General features: G+C 32.6%; 1 pseudogene; it reads left to right on the forward strand.

Annotated features, from left to right (window-relative positions):
• LOC132267543 (phytoene synthase 2, chloroplastic-like) overlaps positions 1 to 24556 on the forward strand; it is a 101482-nt pseudogene extending 76926 nt beyond the window's left edge.
• The last annotated feature ends 1903 nt before the right edge of the window (positions 24557 to 26459 follow it).

Genomic DNA, 26459 nt, shown 5'->3' on the forward strand with positions numbered 1-26459 from the left:
ATATATATATATATATATATATATATATATATAATAATAATAATAATAAAAGAAGAAAAAGAAAGACGGTAAAGAATAAGTTTAAGATTATTAAGCACCCGAGAATTTTTGCAAGAATGAATATGACAACAGGAGTAAGGTTGATAATGGCTATGGCAAACGTTGCAGACGTAAAACGTAAGCTCTCTAAATACAAATTCTGATACAGAGGACCCCTGGAATTAATATTAATTAGAAAATTTGTTAGTTTGATGACAAATTACAAAAAGAAAGTAGTGTTGGCTAAAGAACAAAAACAAACATTAAAATTTATATAAAACTGATTGTAAAAGTGTGTTGGTCCTATGGAGAGTTGCACACTGTTGATATGTATGATATAAAAACAATCCACAGATAAATATAAGGCATATCTGCTTCTATGTCAGATTGTGCCTGTTTTCTGCAATATTTAGACAAATATATCTATTTAGATGATTAAAAATTATTGCTACGACTTTTCCAAATTCTATATATTTGGGTTCAAAAAACCTAGACTTTGAAGTACTCAGTTTTAGTCATCTACCAGTACTCCTATATATTAAGGAATTAATCATACATATATATATATATATATATATATATATATATATATATGTTAACTTTAATACTCAGTTAGACAATATTTATTAGAGTGGCACAAAAATTCAATCAAGCATGGTAACATTACTCAGCAAGGATACAAACAGAGTTTTGCACATTTTTTCCCAAAAACAGAAACTAACAAACAAAATCTAACCAAAACAGTCACTCCTTATCCTCAAGCTTAAGCCCAATAGATTGAATAAGCATCTAAGAACTTTAATCTGATATGCGTATAAGGTACACACCTATGAATTTCCCAATTCGATATTTGTGTCGTAATCGTTAATTTCCTCATTACCAATTCGCCATTTTTGTGTCCTGAATGGATGTGTGATATATGTGACAACAAACTTCTGAAAGACTCAATTCACATGTACTCAATAATTTTTCAATTAATAATTTATGTGGGACAAAATTCTTCTTAGAATAATAGACTAAATGAGAAAGGTAGATCAACTTACCTAATTATTAAAATTAAAGAAATTAAGAATTTTAGGAAAGGTAGCGTCATTTTATGAACATCTTAACCCCACCAAATATGTATAAAGTCCAAATTAACATAAACAATTCATCATCATATATTAGCAAAATTTTTATATTTCAATTTTAAAAATAAAACTAACCTTCCCAGATAAAATCTCATATGCAAAGAAGGTATATCTTATCAACTTTAACTAATTTTAAGTGTTAATTAAAATTTTGTTAACTATTTCCACCATATTTACAATTATTGAGTGGAGTATTTATTTCAACTTTAACTAATTTAAATGTAAAGTGGAGAAGAAAAAAAAATTCACTTGTTGCATTTGATGATAGGTAGATTTGTTTTGGTTTTCTTATTATTTTTTTTATAAATTAATTGATTATTTTTTTATTTTTCTTGTCAAATAATTATTAGTGTTGCTATAAAAATAATTGGACTAATTGATTGTATGAAAAAAATTGAATAATCAATGACTCAAATAAAAATTTTAATTTTAATTTAAAAACGTGTTTAGAAGTCAGACACTATTTAAAAAATATTTTCAAAATTTTTGTCAAACACCGAAAAATAAAAAGTAAAGAAATTATTTTACTTAAAAAATTGTTGCATAGAAAATATTTTACAAAAAAAAATATTTTACGCTCAAACAAATGAAGCTTAAAAGAAAAAAAAAGATTACAAATTAAATATTCATTTAATAAAAATTATTTCGGATGGAATTCAACAGTAACTTTATCAAATTTGAATTTAGTGGATTAGATCCAAATCCAATTCCAATTCGTTTTAACGTTCTAGCACCATCTGAGTATATCCTATTATTAGGACATCTGGTATAATACATCTAGTTTGGCTGGCAGTGAACTTTTATTGAGAGCCACGTTAGCCCACCCACGATTAAAGAGATCTGCTAACAATTTTTATGTGGAGCCCACCATTTAACTAGCCCTGGCTATTTGCTAGCATTACCGGATGGCCCCCACAATAGTGAAATTGAGGTCTTGGTTTATTTTATATCCATGTAGTCATAATTGGCAAGTAATCTCGTCATTCCAACGGTTCTAGAACCCAGAAGACCAAATTGAAACTTTCTGATGGTACCAAACTACCAAACCCAACATGTTGTGACAAATATCGTGAATAAATAATTTTAAAAGAAAATTAATAGAAAAATAAATACATCATGCATAAAGAATACAAAAATTTATTGCATTTTTTGAACTTCTTTCTACAATGTACAAATCTTTTATATACATACAGATATTGCATTCAAATTTTATATACAAACATGCAATGCGTTCAAATTTTATATACACACAAGCAGTGCAATATTGTTTAGTATACAATAGTTTGAATTGCAGCCATTAGATTGGTCAAAAAGGGGATTAGGAAAATGTTCTGGCTATCATCCTTAACTTGGCATGAAAAAATTTTAAATGCATGTCCATTATAACTCCAAGGGTGTCACCCACCCAATCTTGTTTTAATTTAAAATATTATTAACTCGAGTCTAATCCAACAAATTTGACTTGTCAAAAGTATATAAACCCAGGAGGTTATATTGATTAATTATGTTTTCGTCGTCTCAAATAAAAATAACATTTTTTTGTGACGATGTGTGTTTTATTTCGGGTCAGCCTAGCCAATAGGATGAACCACACGAGTTCGGCCTATGTGATTGGAATTACACGGGACCAAATCGATATAATTGGAGGCCTTAAACAAAAACGTTAAATATCTTCAACGATGACACCACCACCACCATGTCAGTTTTACCATGCTACCAAAGTTGCTTTGACTCTAAATCCTTCCTACTCAAGTAACATAAAATTTTGTTCCCAGATTTTTCGAAACGTACAAAAATATGAAAAAAATATTATTATGAGGTTGCATGATTGAGTGACAAAATAACTAGATAAAAAGGCTCACATAAGTGAATGGGTACTATTCATTGCTAAAGAGTTTGTGCACACGACAACAAATTGAGTGCTATTTAAATGAGAAAAATCAATTATCAAACATAGTTGCGATGTTTTATTTTATCTTTTATAGGAGTGACGATTTGTATTCGTTGATCATAATTATATCGTGTCGACTTAAGGGTATTTTAATTACTAAATAGGTCAATCAAAACACAATCTATTTAATAATAGTGTCAAGAACTTTCAACACTAACTCGACATGTTTGTTAAACAAGTTACACGTGTTAACATGTTTAATGACCTATTTAGAAAAACGAAACATTTAATACTCAATCAAATAATAGATACTAGGGAAAAAAAGAAAAAAAAAATTCAATTAACCCAAATATTTAAAGTACGAATAAAAACATCAAACATCCCGAACCAAGTAAATAGAATACAAATGTTTTAAGTAAAATCATAATGGTTTATGTTGAAATGGCTAAACTGGTGTAAACAGATAACACGTCACACAAGTTATATTTTTCATTATGACACGTAGGATTAAAAGAGTAACACAAGTTGAACCCCTAAACCCTAAGATGACACGATTAAGTAAACGAATTAACTGTATCAACCTGTTTATGACCTAAATCCATTTAAGGTCAACCTCAACTTATTTATCTCATGTCGTGTTTGAATTGCATTGACAAACAATGTCAAACTTTGCCATCCTTTACTTTAATACACCACTAACTTACCACACGAAACATGCAACAAAAATACTTGGAACTAAATGTAGTCAACAACCTCATAAATCCCATCTTATTTGGTGGGGTTTATCTTACATGTTCCTGTTGATGTTCTATATGCTAAGCTCTCTAACCTGCAGAGAAAGTAGAGTGAATTTCAAAGATCGTCACACTAAATTGGTCATGCATGAGATTCTAATATGTCTATACTATGTTGACATTGAAAATGCGTTGGGTGCAAAGTCAACCATTGTTTCTAATTGGTCAAACAATCCCACAAAGTTTGACAGACCAATCAAATTACATAAACTTTGAGTGATTGGGTCCCATCAAGTGAAAAAAAAACACTATAGTACTACATGTAAACACTATTTTCAGGTCTCCATCAACCCAGAGTTAAAATTAAGTATTAGTGATGTCATTAGTACTAATTAAGTGCGCACCCAAGAAAGGTTGAGAGGATGGATGTGACAACAGGATTAAGGTTAACGATAGTTGAGACATAAATTGCAGAAGTTGAAGTCAAGTTCTCTAGGTACAAATTATGATGCAATGATCACCTGAAATCAAAAATTTAAAGAAAAAATGTTATTAGTAGCTTGACAATTATAAAAATATAGCTAAATTTTAGGGTAAGTATTACTTAGAAATTCTTGACTTAAACATTTGGGTGACATAAATAAAAATAATAGAGAACGATAGTGAAAGTACGCATCCATTCAGTAATTAATGGAGATTCAAATCCTTGGAATGAATGAATTTACATACCCAAGCAAACCACACACAAATGTAAGATATACCATCTTCCATGTCAGCTTAGGTCTATTATACCTGCAAGAGAAACATATATATTTAGAAAACAAATTATTCATTGATTAAAAGAATAAATTTATATATGTGATTATATTACATCTCTAGCTTGCATGTGGTACGGTTTTCAAATGCATCCTTTTGCAAGGATATGACACTTACACCCATACACACACATACATATAAAATCTCCCTAGCTAGCTAATATATGAAAAATGTGTATGTGCATGTGTGTGTGTGTGTGTGTGTGTATATATATATCACACGAGTACTACCATGACTTGTAAATGGTGAGAGGAGCCAATGAGATTTCGCCGAAGCTAAACCGATAGGCGATGAGAATTGAGGTGGCCATAGCTTGAGTGATGGCCAGTTTGTAAAATATGTTAACTCCTACAGAGATGGTCTGTACAAGAAGCATAAGTAGAACTGGAATTAGCCATTTGGGGCGGGGGGGGGGGGGGGGGGTTTGGGGGTTGTTTTGTATATATCAACCATCAACTATAATATCACTCTGTCACTTCCATTTTATCCATGAATGCAATGAAATTAATAATATATGGCCCACACAATAGTGAAAATTGAGGATTTAGATTCTTTTTACATCTGTATTGTCATCTTTGGCTAATAATGTCTACCATTTTGCGTTTCTAGAACGCAATTAAGAGAATGAGTTCCGAAGACAAAATTGAAGTTTCTGATTATACGAATCACAATCGGAGTACGCAAGAGAATGAGCTCTTTGTTATATATATACACACACATACACGCAGTCATATAATGCGCGCATATGGTGTAGGTTTTTTTAAGAGAAAAAGAAAAATCCATATATAATTAATACGTAACTATGTACAATAACATGTACATAAATTATATTCACACAAGCTGCTATTACATATATATATATAATGGAGGAGGTGACCTCATTTTATTTGGTAACCTTCATATTCATCTCCCTTCTCGGCAATACAGTGCATAATTTCTCCGAAATTTCCCCAAAGTAGCATCAATTTAATATATATATATATATATATATATATATATATATTGCAATTATTATGACTTGTAAAATGATGTACGTGCAAGTAAGGGCATTTGATAGCCACAGAAGAGGAGAGGGGAAATATAAAACATAAAATAAAATAATGGAATGTATGTATTTCATTTTATTACCAAAGACAAAAGTCGGGGTATTTCTTCAATTGTGTAAATTTCCATATGTGTCAAATATTGAGTATACACACGGAAGCAATATGGTATGGAACAGTTGAGAGCTATACAACACATTAATAATTTCTTATATAACATTCAGATTGTGACTGATCATAAGATCGAATACGTGGAATGAAACATTTTGAAATATTCGAAAGAGACATTGAGAGAGAGGGAGAGGTCTATATATGTACAGAGAGAGAGAGATTTGAAATCATAGAAGTAGATCGGGTTAGGTAAATAGTATAATAATATAACGTACAACAAGTACCGAAAATATAATCATTCTTTATATCTATATGGGTGTTCATTTCTTGTCCACATAAACACCGATAGGTCTATCTATATGTAAATCCAAGAACATTTGTTACAATAAATCCCCAAAAATATACAAAACACTAAGTCTAGGAAGCAAACTTAGGGGCTACTCTAGCCCCAAATAGATGTCTAGCCACTCATTGAAGTAGTCATCCAACCCTCAAGGGTTATCTCCATGGTAGGCATGACCTCATTCTTGATGGAAACCCTAGAAGAATGGAAGAACTCCCAAAAGGTGTAAAGCTCTCTCTAGTCTCTAGGCCCCTCTCCAAGATATGAGATGTGTTGATGATATGTTGTTATACTCTTAAAATGGCTCCAAATCCTTATATAGGTAGCTCAAGTGTCACACACAATGGTCTGGGCTCGTACACCAAGGTCCCTCCAATGATTGCACCATGAGCCAACTTTTAATGAGCTGGAATTTGTTTTATTTTGGACTTGAGGAGGTTCGATCGATCGAACTTTGGTGAGATCCATCGAATACTGCAAAGATCGATCATCCATGGCCGCGCCTTTTTGATTAAAGACAAATCTCTGAGATATTTTGGAAAAGAGACAAAAGTGGTAGGTGGGGTGGTAGGTGTGGATAAGATTGGAAAAAATCGAATAATTTCGATTGATCGAAGAAATGTTGGATCGATCGAACTTGTTGTATTCTTTTGGATAAAGACAAAGGCTTGGATCCATCTTGAAATGTCTAGATCGATGAACTCCAGATCGATCGAAGTAATGTTGAGATCGATTGAACATGCTGAATTTTCACACTTTGCTTCCACTTTGCTCCTTTCTTCCATTCAGCTCAAGATTGCTTCATTAATGCTCTAATTTGGCTGAATTAACTTATTTTTGGAATAAGCACTTGAAAGAGACAATAACATGAAATTAGAATAAAACGAGAAAATAAGATAGATAAAGGTCCTAGAATGCTCAAGCTTAAGGGGTTTAAATGCGCACTTTTCAGCGCTTATCACACCTCCAAACTTAAATATTGCTAGTCCCTAGTAATAAACTACGAATTAAAGGAATAAAATGAACAACTGAATAACCATGAACTAGAAAGCAATAAATTGATAACGCCACTTTCGTAAGGAACACGATTGCATTTAACACATGCAACAAGCCTTTTAAACCCCTAGGTTACCCCTAGTGGACGAGTGAAGTCTCGTGAGGGTTTCCAGAAATGATACCCACAAACATTAAGCTCATTTTCACAAAAGATGCACCAATATTGCAAACAAGCATTGGAAGAAAACTACCTCAAGTATGCAATTTTTCAACCATTTTCAAGCAATCTTCCAAAATCTCAACATCAAGCAAACAAGTATGGTCCTCCATACATCAAGAAAATAATCATGCAAATCAAAACAACTCTAGAATCCTTTTTTAGTGGACCGGCATCAAGTATGTTGTTATCTAAGCCAACTAAAGAAATGATTACATCCCTACCCTCAAATTAGCACACAAATCTAGTACCAATTTTCAAGACAAAGAGTGAACCTTTTATTAAAGTTTTATTGATCTAGGTGTGCTTATTCTTTTCACTTATTCTTTTTTCTTTTTCTTTTTTTTTATCCCTAAGGATCAAAGATGGAAGCATGGTGCAATGTGTTGATCTATTAAGCTTTCTAACAATCCATGAGGTCGAGCGTTAGGTCAATGACTCCCAAACCAGACGGTTTTAGGGCATTAGGTATTAAAACACCACTAAGGACTTACAAGCTCAAATCAACTAGGTTACAAATGAAAACAACATCTATCTAATCATTTCCCACTTCTCACATTTTCAGAGAAGTCCTCACTTTTTTTATTGCTTTTGCAACTTTTTTTTTTTTTTTTTTTTTCAGCAAGCATTCAATTATTAACCTAGAGTTTGGGCCTTCCACCTTTCGGCGCGAGAAATTCAATGCTTGATGAGGCTAGAATCCCGACTATTCAATGAAAAGAGTTTGTTCTCCACTTTTATCAAAATGAAAGTTTTCAATACACTACTAGCCCAATTGGGATATAACCAATTCAATAGTCAATAAAGCATGTACCCCACAAATGAATGCTAGTGTGGGTCTGTGTTAGTGTAGAATCCTAGAGTGAATCTCAAAATAATCACAAAATCAGGATGATGTGGACCACAACTGCAAGCATGATATCAATTTTTCGAAAAATTTACTCCTAAATGGCATCCATAAGGCATATAAGGAGTATTGGACTCTCAAGTCAAGCAAATTTTAAACTTTAAGCAATATAGTCCTCAAAAGATCATAATCATAGCTAACATTGATCTCTAATCTCAATCATGTATTTAAAACTCAACTTTAAGTAGAACGCAACAAAGATATCTTACCCCCAAACTTAAACCGCACATTGTCCTCAATGTGCAATAAGAATAATGGAAAAAATGGAAAGAATATACCATGATGGAAAAGACATAAAGCCCGGTAGTGATCAAATTCGAAAGACGTCTCCCCCAAACTTGAAATCAACAACCTATTTGAATAACTACACTAGCAAACTCACATCAAATACCAAATGGGAGAAGAATAATCAAATCATGCATTCTAACACAGGATGCAAGAGAGATATGAGATAAGGCCCTACACCAAGTATGAAAGCATGAGTACACACAAGGGTAAAATAGTAAATAGCTCTTTTTTTTTTTTTTTTTGAATTCAATGCAAGCAAGATTAAATAAAATGCAAGAAAATATGAACAATGATTGCTAAGTTTAACATCCTTAGCTAGACGGAATGCTGCTTTGAAAGGATGAAATTTAAAAATAAAAAAGGCAGATTAAGTCAATCAAAATAACATGGATCGATCGAACAGAGATCGATCTGAAAGAAGCTTCGATCGATCGAACAGGTGAAAACCTGTAGACAAGTTCGAACGATGCACAGAGAGGTGAAATATGTAGAAATCCAAAAATTTTCTAAATATGGGACTAAGATCGATCGAAGAGAAATTCAATCGATCTTGGAAGACTTAGATCGATCTGAAATGAAGTTCGCTCGATACATAGAGAGCTGAAATATGCAGAAAATTCTCGATGGAACTGAGAGATGATTGGATGCAGAGATGGGTGTTGAATTGATCGAACCTATTCTGAGATCGATCAAACAAGAACAATTAAGGAAAAATTCGAACATCTCATTGAAAACATTAAGTGCATCACTAAATCTCTTCATAGATTGGATCAACCAAAAGTGCAGCTTCCATATGCCTTTGAAAAACTTGTCCCTTAATGTAGGGTTTCAAACTTTGCCCATTCACCTTGAATGTGTTGCCATTCTTTAAACTTTGAATTTCAACCACCCCATGCGGCGCAACAGAGATGATCTTATATGGACCTTCCCATTTGGTTCACAACTTTCCAGGGAAAAGTTTTAACCTAGACTTGAAAAGCCAAGCTTTTTTACTAGGCTCAAATGATTTCTTCACAATGTATGTATATTTCATCAACAATGCTCATGAAACAAAGTTGTTTGGTTTTTCTAGAGCACAAAGACACGTGACCTTTTTATAGAGTTTAGAGTAAATTTCAACATGCTCCCTGTGTGAACTACTTACCCAATGAACAACACTCTCTGTGGACTACCTACCGAATAAACCAGGTGTGAACTATGTACTTACTTTGAGAGAGAGTGGACGGGTCATCACATATTCGGGCGGGTAGAGAGTGAGATACGGGTTATTAATTTGGATGGGTGTTTTAGAGTTTTGTATCCGGATTATTTGGGTTGTTTTTGCAGTGGGTTAACAGGTTTGGCGGGTTTAATTAACCTGCTTGAGTATGACCCGACCAATGCGGGTCAAATAGGGATTGTGAATTTGTGACGCATTTCTGACCGGTCCATTTTGACCCGTCCAAACCCAATGAAAATAGGCATATGTTTTTATTGTTTCCTAATAATGTATGTACAGTATTTCACGCACCACATGCATGGTACCATGCATCCAATGAAATATGCATGGCCCCACCAATAGTGAAAATTGAGGATTTGGATATAGGAGGATTTTAGATTCTTCTTGTACTTTCATATAAATCCTCAATTAAGGTTATATAATTCAAATTTCATTTAATCTACATATGATAGAGGAGTTTTAGTCACTCGCACCCCTGAGTTGAAAAACTAATTATTTTAAATTATTTCCTCTTTCTTTTTTACCGTGACTATACCTAATAACCTTCTTTTTTTTATCTTTGTTACATATATTTAACTTTATTTATTTTTCTTTATTTTTAGCTATTGTCTTTTTTTTCAGTCCTAATTGGATATATATAGCTACACCTTCTTGCTGGATTTTTTTATTGGATTTTATATAAATTAATTGAAATAATATTATGAGATTGAGTTTAAATTAAAGTAATGTTATAAAATTTGAATTTTAGTTAATATGTGAAACAAGAGAAGTATAGTTTCTTAATCTATTCACAATATGGTTAATTACTATATATATGTGTGTGAACAGAAAAAGAAAGCTAGAATTGAAAAAAAGAAAGAAGCAATCAATTCACATAAGTTTTTTTTTTTTTTTTTAATATGAATCTAGAGAAGAGGGGAGAAACGGTTAGAAAAATGAAAAATGAACTTTTAAAATAGACCATTTTGTTATTTAAGGCTTATAACTCTATGTAAGTGTAGTTTTCCCTAAAAACAATTGAAATAATAATTAAAAAAAAAAAAAAAAAGAGAGAAGAAAGAATAAGGTATGTAAGAAAGGAAAGAATGTAGGTTATATATGTATACATGTACAAGTAGGATAGAAAAGAAAAAGTACATATATATAGAAAGGTAATTTGGTCCTAAAAGTTTAAGTTTTAAAGTTTCAAAAAATTAGGAAAAAGACATTAATTATAACTTTTATGACTAGTTTTTTAACCAATTGTAAATGGACCCTAGCACTCCTCTACATGATAATAGATTGTCGATCACCAGCTATTTTGATAATTGAATTGATTAGGGAACTCAGTAAGAAGTAAATTAATGCTCTTATTATGTCGATGACATGATATCATCAACTAATTAAATGTTGACACATAGTGACCAATAAATTCCGTTAAATAAATATACTTTTTTTTATGTAACAAAATATAACTAATTGATAATACCAATAATATGGTATTACTAGTGTAAGAAAGTCTTTCTAAAACTCAGTAAAGAAATAAAGTGCGTAAGTCCATAATCTAGAGAGAGTGAGGTTCCTAAACCAACGGTTAGTTGATGAGCACCCCAACGGCTAATTGTATTAGTCAAATTTGGGTGATTGTTACAATTGATGGGTCATTCTAAATGTACCAATTTCTTTTGGGCCATTCCAAGTGTAACAAGTTCTTTGGGTCTCTCACTCATTTGCTCATTTAAGATTCAAACACTAGTCATTTATTTAATGAAGTAGAAGAAATACATTGTACCACAAGACTCTTAATTTTTTCTATACTTATACATAACACTTTTCTTTAATAATTGATCTTAATTGTGTAAAAATGAAGTTAGCCAATTATCATCCAGTTGTTATAACTATATGAAATTATAAAATCTTCCCTGATGAAAGCCTCAAGTATACATGAATATTCTTTATTCAACATGCACAAACCCGTAAAATGAGTAAGGTTTTATTGATTAATTTGTCACAGATTTTGAACCTATTAAAAAGAAAAATATATGTAAGCAAATCTGTAAAAATGAAGAACACATCATTGGCATTTAGCTTCATCTTTACATGACTCACCAAATAAAAAGTAAATAAAATCCTTCATCTTTGCATGATTCACCAAACCAAATCGATCTCTGTGTCTTTGAATGCATATAGACTCTAGTGCATGTACCCCCCTGCCTATATAATGTGCACTTTCCTCTATCATTTGATATGATATCACTACTGCCATATATATCTAATGCAAGACTTTTCTTTCATTCATCCATTTTCAGTTCAATTTTTCTATAAAATATATAAAGAGAGAATATATATATAGAGAGAGATGTCTACATAAAGTTGTGGGTGTGGCGTGCTTGAGGAGGAAAATTTTTGGGTGGGGTAAAGAAATTAAATCCTTGCAAAGTCATATTTTCTATGTCATGCATCAATGATTGTTTACTATTAATCCCTATTTTCTTCCGTATTTTCTTCCGTAAGCTATGATCTTTACTTTTGAGTGTTTTAACTTTAAAAAAATGACATTTCTTAACAATATTATACCAATACCATCACTGTGGTCATTGTCATCATCATCCACAAAGTTTTAATTTTGTTAGAACCAGGCCAATAATGCTATGTTCATACAATGCATGTTAGATTTGACCTTTAAGTACAACCTGATTTGCTCATTCATAACATGATTTACAATGCATAGTGTATTAATGGGTGCCTTGATCAATTGTACCTTATATTTCAAGGTTGCCCTCTTAACAATACAATTCAATACACTACAATTTAGACACGAAGTTAAGAATTTCAAAATTTTAGTCTAATCAAAGGTGGTTGAGGGTAAGGAAGGAAATGTATGCACCTCAAAGTTCTAATTGTTGGAGAGTACCTATGGCTATGGATGCTTAATACACCATTTTATTTCCTGTTGAGAATTGCGTTTCACATATACCAATGGATGATATAAATGTCAATTATGTGTCACGTTCTGTCCAATGAGGTTATGCCAAGAAGCGACATGTAAGGGCTGAGAAGACTTTGAATGGAATGAGTAGGGTGGAGTTATAGTCTTCCATATTTGACATGAAGATTGTGGATTATGGTGGAGAGAGATGGAAGATTCTGTGACATTGAAAGGCTTGTAAATATGTGTAGAGAAGATTCAAGAAGTGTAAGGAGTTTTATAGTGTTGTAATTATTTGTGTAAAGTGTTTAGAAAGTAGACATATTGTCTATATAAAGCGGTAGTCAATTGTGTTGCTTTTACCAATTTTCCACTGAGAAATTAAGTAAGTTATAAATGAAAGATAAGATGGGCAATTAGTACATTAATTAAGTTATAATATACTAACTTAGTATGAAATTTTGTACCTTAGTGAATATGCCTATTTTATCACTATTTTTTTAAAATTAATGTTCATTTAATATGTTTAAATTCTTTATATTTAAATAATGCAAATGTTTATTACTGTTTTGAATAATATAATAAATTTAGTAATAGAATTGTTTTAAATAAAATATTATTAAATAAATTTAAATATAATTTAAATACAAAAAATAATTAATATAATATATCATTATTTTTATTTTTATTTTTTATTTTTGGATGACAAACACTTTTTTGATGGCTTTTATAATTACAAGAGTCAAATGAATTCACTATTAATCGTTACCAATTTCCATTTTTTAAATTTCAATGAAAATTTTCTTGCTTGAATAAACTCATAATGACCAGATTTGGTTGAATCTTCCATTTTGTTTTCTTGCTCAATAATGTGTTTCCACGGATTCTAATGCCGCCACCACACCAAACTCCACAACCCACCAACACATGCCCGCCCCCACAACCAACACCATCCCCACCCCAAAACCACCGCCACCATCTCCACCCCAACAAGCACCCTTGCGTATTCCGACATGATCAAGCACCGATGCCACCACCATCCCCATCTCCACCCTCACAACCACCACCATTAACTTATTACCCACAATAATATTCCCTTACATATATTTATTTCGAATTTTTAGAAAGGTTAAAAATATAAATTATTTAATAATAGATTTTTTTTTTTCTCCTCTCTTCCCCCAGTTTTGGGTGGATATCTTTCCCCATTCTTACTTTCATTCCCTTCAACCAAACACGAAAACGTTGTTCTATCATTCATTCCTCCTTAATTCTTCCCTTCAACCAAACAAAGCATAAAAGACAAAAAAGATTCACAAAAAAACTAATTTAAAAAATATTTTACAGACCATTGCCAAACACCAAAAAATAAAAAATAAAGAAAATATTTTATATGAAAAGTTTTGTTTAAAAAATATTTTACAAAGAAAACATTTTACGTTCAAATAAACGAACCTAAAAGTTAAACAACTCTACATGATTTATGTGATAAGAGACTGACATCATCATGATATTAATAAAATCTCTAATATTATAATAACATCATTCTTACTCACATAAAATTAATAAAATCCAGCCCACATTTGAACTCATATTATTTAAAGATTAGATATTTTCTACCACATTTGAACTCATATTATTTAAAAATTAGATATTTCTACCTTGTAAATGTATACTTAATGACATTTACTAATAAGTATCACTTGACTTCTTCGTTTTGACAAGTGGTGAGTAATTGGTTTTGACAAGTGACTGATGTTACGTGGGGCACAACTTTAATTTGCAAGGCGAGATGCTCATGTATCTGTTGGTTTAAGTGCATAAAACCTCTGTAATATAAATTTTGTGTACAAATAATTTCTTCTTTAGTTTATAAAATTTAAAAAATATGCAAATAAGTTTTTCTAATCATTTTTTGATCAAAATTGACATAGAATAAATTTAAAAACTCCAATTTATCCCTTTTTCTCTTCTTATTCTGTCTTTTTTTATCAGTTGGGTTTCACCCGTTTAACAATGTATCTTCTTCTTCAAAAAAAATTATTTTTTTAATATTACATAAATTTTTGTACACATGTTTTTTTTTCTATTGGACCACCTAACCAATCAGGGTTGAAAAACATGTGTCCTTGTCTAAAATAATAATTTTATCTTATTTTATTTTTTAAATATTATTTCATTTTACTGGTAGGAGAGTACCTATTATAGTCTTTTTATATAGACAGGAGAGTATTGGCACCAAATTAAAAATAGGAAAAAAAAAAAATTACTACACAAACTTTTTACACTATATCAATAGTAAAAGAAAAATAAAATAAAATTGCACTTAACCCTTCACTATTTTGTACTCCGGAGACTTTCATCCACGAAGGCTTCAATGAGCATTGATTATTTAAATTTGTTGCATTTCAAAAAATTAAAATAAAAATAAAGAAAAATAACATGATGCTTTATGTGCTTCAATTGAAATTGTCTCTTTCATCCCTTATGGTTCCACCACTCGAAAAAGTTGCACTTGTCGAATTCAGCCCCTTGACTTGAATCGAAATGTCTGGACAATGGAAAAACTTTAGCCAGAAAAGAAACACAGATTTGTCTACTTAAAATAAGCATAGATATGATGGACATGATACGATACTCGTAAGTCAACACGTTTTGGACTTATCAGTACGGATTAATAATAGTGTAAGATGTTAAAAATAATTCTGAATTATTGAAATTTTTCAAGAAACTCCTTAACTACAAAAAAAATTCCCAGAAACTTTAATTTCTTTGCATTTTACTCTATCATGTCACTAGAAAAGTTAAAAAACAATTTCGCCCTTATTATAAAATGATGTAGTTTTAAATTTTTAAAACACCCCATCACTTCCCAATTCCACGGCGGTTAGTTGCCGGCCATCACCTCCCCACTCCCACCAACACTTCTTCCACCAACGGTCTCACGTGAAACTTACACCATTACATAACCCACTGCCACCACCCCAAACACACACCACCACTAGACTGTCAAACCCAATTTAATCACACAAACCCACTGCCATCACCCCACGCTTCTCTCTAGAAACTCAAATAATTCAGTCTGAACCGGCGAACCTAATCGATCGAACCCCACCACCCAACTTCTACCACTACCATCACCGCTACCTCACATATATATACACACAAACACACACATATATATTCTATTGTTGGAATCCCAACCACCCTGTTGCCTGTCCTCATTCATTGCCATCACCAGTATACCTTTCATGCAAGATACAGTCTTGATTTGGGGATTTAATTTTGGGATTTTGTCAAAATGGGTTAGGGTTCTACAGTCATGCCCCAAACACCACCTCTCATAACTGAGAATTGAAAACACCATATCAGCTTTAAAATCAGCGACCCGGCACATCGGTGAGACCACGGGCAAACGTGAATAGTAAATCTACTCCACCTGAATCCTAAATCAGAGCAGAAATGCACTAAGGGTTCGTTCGGTGCAATGGAAAAAGGAGGAAAGGAAAGGAAAGGTGATGGAGGGTTATTAAAAAATTGTGTTTGGCGAAAATGGTTGGAAGGAAAGGGAAAGTTTTAGAGGGTTATCAATAGGCTTGAACAGTGACTTCCTTATCCTCCCAAAAATGAGAGGAAATGGAAGGAGAGGCTTGATGAATAATTTTTTATGCCAAATTTAGCCCCACAAAATCAAGGATTTAGTTTGCAAAACAAGAATTACAGATCTTGATTAGTTGATTTAGAAAAAAAAAAATTAAAACAAAACCCATACATACAAGTTAGCTGTTGCAGAGAGAGGGGGGGGTAAGCTTGAGAGTTGAGAGACAGCGGCTGAAGCTTGCGAAAGGCGAACCCGAACTGGAACAGCCAGCGATAGAAACTGAAAGATATGGGTTTTGATTTTTGGAACAATTTGAAATGATATGCCGATATGGGTTTTGATATAGGTAATAGGTTTTGAACTTTTGATTCTTGCAACATATGGATAAACTGAAATATATGGGTTTTGAACTTCTAATTCTTGTAGATTTAATAGTTTGCAGTTGCACAGAGAGAGAGAGAAAGGGCAAGTTCAAAGTTGAGAACGAGAACAGAGATGGAGGCGGCGATTGGGGAGGCTGAAATGATTTGCCCTAAATATATATATATATATATATATATATATATATATATATATATAAATTTATCTTTTAAAATATAAAAGGGTATAATAGTAAATTTATTTAAATACTTTCATTTCCTTCTTTTCCTCAAACATGATTATTATCCTTTCATTTCTTAATCACCCAAACACGATAAGGGTACATTCCATTCCCTTCCCCTCTCCCTCATAACTAATATTAATTCTTTCTTTCCATAGCCACACTACCAAACATAGCCTAAATTCCTTTAATCTTGCCTGAAATATCTTCCCTTTAATGGGGATATATATATCAAACGAGGGCAATCTTGGTCAAGGAATGGAATAGAACGTACCATCGATGAAATGTTCGGTCACCATCTGCAGCGACATCCACGGCCACCTTGATCTGTTTCATATCTGCGTGCTGCTCCCAACACCAATTACCTCTTTATGCGAGATTACATAGGTATGTGTGTGTATATATTGTGTGTGATGTTAATTTATGGGTTTGTTCAAAAAATAATTCCGCTGGGTTTGGTCAATGTTGCTGTTAGGGACGAGTTTGATGGAGACAAATGCTGACCCTTAAATTTAATTTCAACTTATTTATTTCATTTTATTAAGGGTTTTTTTGTCCAAACATTTTAGATCAGGTCTTATGTGACCTATGTAGCACGGACACGGGATATGGACACGATACAACACGTATATGTTGACACGTCAAATTTTAAAAAAGTAGGACACGAGTATGGCATAGACACGATTTTATATAAATATATATATATTTTTTTATACATCTATCTAGTAACAGTATTATAAAACTTTAATTCATTTATAATTTTTATACTAAGAGTTGCTCTTGATTAAATTAGAAAATGAAATTATGTCATTATTGTAATGATATTTATATCATATATATACCAATATTTTACTACTTTGTCATAATAGTATTCATATTATTTTCTAAATTAGGGGTGTAAACTTGTATTTGAAATGTCTGAGAAGTGTCGGCGAAGTATCTGAAAAGTGTCTACTAAGTGTATGGGAAGTGTAGGCGAAGTGTCCGAAATAATAAAATTAATTTTTATTTATGGACATGTATATGAAGTGTCGGATACATATCTGAGAAGTATCCAAGGAGTGTTGGTGTCCGACACGGGTGCGGTTCCTCCGTAGAAGTGTCCGTTCTTAGTATGTGACAAACATATGCTGTATTAATCGCCGAATGGGGCAATCTGCAACAAATTTCAATAATTTAGAAAGTTAGTCACAACTTTTATTTATTTATTTATTTATTTTTATTTATTTTTTGCATATTTATCAATAGTAGAGAGAGGTTTATCACATTTTACCCTTAATAATATTATAAAATTTTAATTCATTTTTTATTTTTATACTGAGAGTTGTAATAACTTTTTTATTTTTTATATACAGTTATGTCACTACTTTCTAGTAATAGTATTTTTATTTTAAATGAACAAATATCTTTTTATCTTCCCAAAAAAAAAAAAAAAAAAAAGCCGTATAACACTTTGGAATGTGTTCATATAATTTTTAAGATTATGTGTTAGAAATGTTTGAGAGTGTCGGCCTAAGTGTCCAAGAAGTGCGTCGATGTGTCGGAAAAGTGTCCCTAATAATAAAAATTTATTTTTATTTACGGACAAGTATAAAAATTTAGACACGTATTCGATGAGTGTCGGACAAGTGTCAATGTCCGATATGGACACAACACGGGTACAACTCCTTTGTCGAAGTGTCCGTGCTTCATAGCCTCTACCAGTGTCAATTATGATTTCTGTTTTTAGAATAACATAAACTGAAATGTATATAAAATAAATAAAAATAAAAAATCTTAGTTGTTTGTAGTGAACATAATATGATTACAATTTACAGCTAACGACGAGACAAACACTAACCAGTAAGTGTCCTCGAGAGTGCCTCTGCCAGTGTCAACAATGGACTCCGTTTTACTTCTCAATATATTAATAATTTAGGTTATGTTTGGCGGTAATGGAATTAAAATTAAAATTGATGAATTTGAAAAAAAATAACTTAAAAAATTAAATCAAAATTTTTTTCAATGACACAACCTCGATATAAATCTAAAAGAAAAGAATGGTAATTTGTAAGCAACAACATTGTAGTACATTATTAATGATTGTCAACAAAATAATTAAACATTATAATTGAGATAAAAATCAAAACAAGAGATAGTAGGTTAAGATGGTCCAAACATGTAAAAAAAAAAAATCACTAAATACCGAGGAGTGACATGATTATGTTAAGGGAAAGGAAATATCAAAAGCGCTTACCCAAAAAAAAGGAAAATCAAAAGTACTTGCCCAAAAAAAAAGGAAAAAAAAAAAAAATCAATGTGAATTGAGCTAGTAAGAAAAAAATATAGTGACAAGTAATTCGGATGAAATTATAGCCTTGAATAGAGAAAAAAAAAATGAAAATTAGGACACATGCAGCAACTTCAAGTAATTGCAAATAAAGTTTTACTGAATTGAGTATCGAATCGTCATTCAATGAATAACCTATTGAGTATCGAATCGTCATTCAATGAATAACCTAATTGCTAGTTTTTATAATTAGTTGATCCTATATTCAATTGGAGTATTTAATAAACATCAATGTTGGCAATTTCTATATTTTTAGAAGGGGCTTTGCTAATCACAGTCGCCTGTGGCTGTGGCTTTGCAGTCGTTTGTCTTATTAGTATAAGAATCAGATCCCATTAAATGCATTAATTACTTAAGTTTTTATTTTAGTGGAACTCTACAAATATTACTTTTTTAGACAAATACATCCTTTTAAATTATCTAACATTTTTTCTTCTCTCCCCTTTTAATAATTCCATATGGAAATGTGTGCGTGTGTGTATATATATATATATATATATACATATGGAAATGTGTGTGCGTGCGTGTGTATATATATATATATATAATAACTACTACTATGTGAATGAATTCTAAAAAAGGAAAAAAACTATAGTTAGGATAATCCATTCTCAAGGGATGGATTCTGAAGAAAAAAAGAGCTAGAACAAAATCCGAAAAGAAAAAATAATAATAAAAAATAAAAGCAAACGAGAAAAGAATCCATATACAAGATAGGTTCTGAGATTTAAAAAAAATACAAAATTAGTTATACATATATATATATATATATACACACACACGTGTATATTTCTTTTTACAACTATCTTGGTGAATGAATTATTTGTTTTTTTTTGAAAAATCTATTTAAACAAGGATAGTTGTAAAAATAAAACAATAAAAACAAAAAGAAACATATATATACACATATTTTTTAGTTTTTGTCATCTTGATATATCCGACAAAAGAGAGTTTTTTTTTCATCTATCTGGAGACTGAACCCTAATTTAACTTGAATGGTGAAAACCCTATATTGGGCATTTCTAGCTACTAAGAAATATATAGATCTATTTTGCTTAGCTCAGCTCTCTGAGTTAAAGCCTTTCACAAGACTTGGGTTAGCTTTTGCTTTTAGATCTTAGATAGATATATTTATGCAAAGTCATTATAGAGAAAGAGACAACGTATTTCATTTATATGGAGATATATTTATGCAAAGTCATTATAGAGAAAGAGACAACGTATTTCATTTATTTTGATGTTATGGTCAATTACTTCATTAACACACTCCCCAATCCCAAGAACGATGACAAAAATGGAAAAAAAAAAAAAAAAAAAAAAAAGAAAGAAAAAGATTTGCTTCAGCCATAATCTTCTTTGAGCCTTTATGAGCTTCTAAATATGCCATATCCTACCCGTATTAGTATTTGGTGCATATTTAGTTTTGTTATAGGTGTCTTAAAATCAAATTTGACGGGAATTATGGTTTATCTTGATTTGAAGAGGCCCGACTTCCTGTCTACATCATTTTAATTTACTGATTTATCGTAAAAAGGTGGCTAATCAGTGAAACTCGTGTGCTTTTGTTTACGAGCAAGTTTAAGGATGTAGTTATCATCCCTAATCAGGCTTTTATGCTAATTTTTATTGCAAAGGCTTTATGATCATGTTATGGGTTACTGAATGAGACATGCTTGCTTTATAGAAGAGCTCTTAAGGGCCAGTTTGGACTTTGGAGTTTGAAGGATTAAAGTCCTACTCTTTTTTGGATGCTCAACTGCTACAATTTTTTTGGAATGTTGTTCTATGGGAACTATACATAGAACAACATGAAATGGCTTGGTATGTTACAAACATTCACCTGGTGGGCTTTAAGTTGGATGACATGATCTGATATCATGTTTCAAACATAGACATCATTGAACATTGTTGCTTTACACATGACACCTAGCGGGTCTTAATCAAGGGTGTTGGGAGGGATATACCATATATAAACTTAACATTTGACATTATTTGCACAAAATGGCTACTCATTCTTCCAATTGACAGTTTAAACATTTATTAATGCACCAACCCATGATGCCTTTGCAATATTTCATTTTCTTTTATTTGTGCACCAGGTGCTGCAATGCAGGCAGGGGATGACTTCTGGTGGACTAACAATCAAGGAAATGAGTTTCAGTTTGGTATTTTATAATGAGAGTTGGTGCGCAGAATTTTTTCTAATGAGAAACATTTTCTGTCCCCACATTTGCTATAGTTCCCTTTAGTTTCTGCTCAATTAGCTTTCCACTATATCTTGCATTTATTATCTGATCATCAATTTACTTTCAGATTGTAGATAAGCAGTAGTACTTTTCTGCTTTAAATATAACGGGTAGAATTGAATTAGCAGGGAAGTTTTGGAAGAAATTGTCTATTGTCGTAGGCTTGACATTGCAAAGATTTTTTTAATTTTTTTTATTATTATTATTTTTTATTACGTTCTATTAGTTTTTGTCTTTTATATTGGGACGTAGAAAAATTCTTTAAAATGTGGAAATTGATTGTGGTATTGTTGTGAATGGTTAATATAAAATTTGGCATACCTAATGTATACTCCCAAGTCATCGAGTTTTTGAGAAGTCTCACCATGCCAATGGTTTTTGGATGGGATGTAAATTTTCCTCCCTCCTAGATTCTCTCTCTAATTTCTTCTCAGCTCACCAGACCCAAATCGGATCACAAAAGACCATATAGGCTAGAGAGAGTTTAATCAAAGAATTCATTAAAAAAAATTAATAATAAATAAAATCAAGCAATTACATTCAATCAGCCATAATTTTCAGGAGGGCTAAAGGCCTAAGAATTGGGTAGTTGTGTAAATGTCATTAGAAAAGGGTATATGAATTGGGTGATTGTGTAAATATCATTAGAAATGGGTATGAGAATTCGGAGTTGTGTTTTGTGATTTTGCAGAGTTTGAGCCCGAACAGAATGCTGTTGACGCTGTTCTCCTTCAAGATCCCGCGAGCATGTGTCCGAACTCATCAATATCCCAGTACTCATCGTCTCTGAGCTTCCGGGGAAAGCTGCCTTGCTCCTGAGCCTTCTGACGGCTATAGCCACATTCCCCGGAGCCCCGCCGGGCACCTTCTCACACCCATAATTTCCTCCTCGAGCACTCCACACCCACAACTTTATTTTGACATCTCTCCCTATATATATTTATAAACTTTTCTCTATGAACAATTGAACTGAAATGAATGAATGACTGAAACAAAAGTCTTGCATTAGATATGGCGCGCAGTAGAGATATATCATATGACAAAGAAAAGTGCACAATATATATGCACTTATATATAAAGATTTCAGTTACGAAGGATTTCAGTTGGTGAATCATGCAAAGATGGAGCTAAAATGCCAATGATGTGTTCAGTTCACTGTTACAGTTTTTCTTAGATAGATATATATATAACAATGTGATGATAGTCTCCTTTTCATTTAGTAGTTATTACTCAATTCTTTTTCGGGGGCAGGTCTGAAGCTTTATTTTGCTCCACGTTGTCGTCTTATGCATGTTAGCAACTGGTTACTATTAAACGCTTAATATGCTAAAGTTTTTTATTTATTATGAACTCTCTCCTTTGCATGCTGGCATACTCTCCCATTTGAGAAGGCCAAACACATTGATGATTACATTATCAAGGAGGTGACAGCATTGAAAGCGTTGCCTCTACTATAATTGATGACTCTTGCGTCTCACTTTAAATCCTGGGTTTAGTATAATGAATGGAGGTTTTGTTGATTTCTAGAAATGGTCTCCATGTGTCATAAATCTATGCGTCCCATGAGCCGTTCTCTTTCTAGCTATATCTTTTCCCCAAATACGCTGCAGCATTGTGCCTTCATTAGCAAATGCGTTTTAGATAATATTTTCGGGTGTTCAATCTCTTATTTTCGGATCTAGCTCGTTGATTAGTTTCCACAGTATTTATAGCGAAGGATTTATTAAATTTGGAATCTCTTCTTTTGCAGCCATTCAAAGATATGATCGAATGAATGAGGATGGACCTTAGAAAGTCGAGATATGAAAACTTTGATGAGCTATATCTCTATTGTTACTATGTGGCTGGGATTGTTGGATTGATGAGTGTTCCAGTTATGTGCATTGCACCTGCATTGCAGGCAACTACAGAGATCATCTATAATGCTGCCTTGGCATTAGGGATCGCAAATCAGTTGACCAACATACTCAGAGATGTTGGAAAATAGTAAGCAAAGAGCTATAAAAGTTGATTTCCTGCAAATTTTGAGCTAACTCACATAGTTTTGAACCACCAAACCACAAGCCGTAAAAGAGGTTTGTTCATGGATTAAATGGTCAAGACTGTCCAAATCTCCAAGATCACAGTTTGCTCAGAGACAAATGAAAATAGATATGTTCAATCACAACAGTTTGCTCAAAATTCTTTGCTTTCTTCTTATATTCTATTTTTCCTCCAGAGCCAGAAGAGGAAGGATTTATCTACCCCAAGACGAACTGGCACAGGAAGGGCTTTCAGATGATGACATATTTGCAGGAAAGGTAACAGATAAATGGAGGAAGAATGAAGAATCAAATTAGGAGGGCAATGATGTTTTCTGACAGAGGCAGAGAAGGGTGTCACGGAGCTGAGCTCAGCTAGTAGATGGCAGTAAGTAGTCAGTATATTTTACAGATATTATGATATACACCTCATCATGCTATAGATTTAGATTTGATCATGTAAAATGGCGTTGGACATAACCATTGTGACATGTTTGAGCTTAGGTGATGCATAACACATTGCCATGCCATGACATGTTTTTCAAGAAGTTGGGATATATGCAGAATCTTGACATCATTGCAATTGTTCAGCTATTTTAACTCATTTAAAATAAACTAAATGGATAACATGTAGCAGATTGATATTCTATAATGTGCTTGAATCCATCTAATGAATGCATGTCGACGATGGCTATTGCAGGTGTGGGCATCCTTGCTATTGTATCGCCAAATATTAGACGACATTGAAGCCAACGATTACAACTACTTCACGAAGAGGGCATATGTTAGCAAACCGAAGAAGATACTTGCATTGTCAATCGCGTACAATAATAAAAAGGGTAAATTACACTCCTCTCTTACCAATTTTTTTTCAAATGCAATTCTAGCCTCCTCTATTCAAAATTTTGAATTCACTCATCTTTTAAAATCACACCTTCATGGCTGATATCTCGATTATTGGATTTATCTATATGTTCTTTTTTCTTATGATTTCTTATTATTTGTTTATTATTAGACTTTGAAATTCAGGACAGTGAGTTACCTGAAGTTGATCATTTTATTAGTAGACGATCTTTGTCAACGATTTCCGCCTGCACGGTCATAATTGGGATGTGAAGAAACGTTGGTTACGGCATATTTCCGGTGGCTATTTCTTTTCTAAGGCATCTTATCAATTTGTTCCCAAGGGAACCTTTCCTGTTAGTAAGATTATTGTGAAATATGCCACATCTTGTTCAATTACCCACATGTTGTGCTTTCATGCCAAAAAAAAAAAAATTAAAAAAGAAATAATAATGGCGTGGCACATAGTTAACCCTTGGATGCATCTTTGGAGATGCTTATAGCTGCTATAAGAACTCTAATTGATAGGGAAATGAATGCGTGCATCAGGGGTTAAAAAAATGCTTTTAGAAACATATTGTACATTTTAATACACGTTACCATCTATCAAATATCATTTATGACTATATACATGTGACGCTCACTGGACGGGAGCATGCAGCAAGGTTCTGGTGTGAGTTACTTGTGCTCACAATTCTCAAATCGTTTGAGTGTGAAAGATTGAAGTGCTATAGGTTCATCACACGTTTTGAAGTTGTGATGATCGTGAACTTGTAAACTATGTAGTTAAACGTGTTTAGTGGAGTCCTCGAGCAGCCCCTTTTAAACAATGACTAGTCGATTGAAGTTTAACATGCATCAAAGCACTAAGCACCAATATGCTGATGTACTTACCTGATTGGAAGTTTTTTTTTTACTCAAATTCTAGCAAGTTTAGAAGAGATAAAATGAATTATATAAATAGTTTTAAAATTAAATTACATAATCATTTTAAAAATGTGTGGTTGACTATAAACCCTTAAATTTTCTGCTGTCACCTATATGGTAATCAAAACACAAACCAAATAAACGGATCTGTTAAACACAAATCACACCAAGTCCTTCAATTTGAACCTCAATTATCATAACAATAATAAAAATAATAGTAGAATTATAAAGGATATATTTTTAACTTTTAAAAGTGGTGTATACCCATACATATTTATATGCAAAGAGAACGAATGAAATCCTTTCAGTAATGATGTAAACGTGACAAAATTACATAGCGGATACTCATAAAATAAAACCTCCAAAGAGTCTTAATGAAATAGGTGACATAACAACTTTCTACAAAAAAAAAAGCTTTCTACTAATTAATTACTTGAAGATATGTAGAGTGATACTTCAATTCCTTGGAATATTGTATCTTGCATTTCTTGGGGTGATCACCAAACATTGATATGCCTGCTGCTATTGGAGTTGTAGTGTTATCGGAAGGAAATACGACATTCACATCTTTACAAGTGAACCTCATATTCAACCGTTTTTTAGGATATGACTTTGCAGTGAGCAACACAATATCATCTATGGTCACGGTAAAATTCATCACACCACCATTTTTTGACCAATCCGCCACCAAAATATCATCGTTGGCCGCCGACACCACATTTAGGGATCTTTCGTCCTTCCCCAACTGATAGAAAGGTGAGATAGTAGCCGAGAGATTAGCCTCCTTGTAGAAGATCAAAGCATTAATGGCTTCTTCGTGAAAGATTTTTCCAAACCTGTTAGGGTTTCGAACATTGAAAGTCGCATTCCAACTTATCACAGTGACGTTGCCGTCGAAAGGATAAGGATGGGCCGCAGAGGCGTTGAGCGGAGAGACGGATAGTGACTGAAGATGAAATATCGGAGGGCGTGGTACATAGTGTTCGATTAAATAGATGACGGTAGTGTACACGGAACCTAAGAAAATTCCAATAATAATAAAGCAGCCTAGTGTGTGTTTGTCAAACTGGGGCGGCTGCTTGGGCAGCGCATTGGAGGGATTAGAGGTGTGCCGGTTGTCGACCTTGGTCGGCTGTGCATGAGAGGATTTAGGGGTGTGCTGGACGGGTGGGGCTTCCACATCCAAAGGGTAGACGGCAGCCATGTTAATTTTGGCTTGCGCGACAATCAACGCAGTATTTGAATTAAT

Source organism: Cornus florida, unplaced genomic scaffold (assembly GCF_030987335.1).
Source record: "Cornus florida cultivar Cherokee Brave unplaced genomic scaffold, ASM3098733v1 CherokeeBrave_3.0.0_Hap2_Chr07, whole genome shotgun sequence".
NCBI classification, from domain to species: Eukaryota; Viridiplantae; Streptophyta; class Magnoliopsida; order Cornales; family Cornaceae; genus Cornus; species Cornus florida.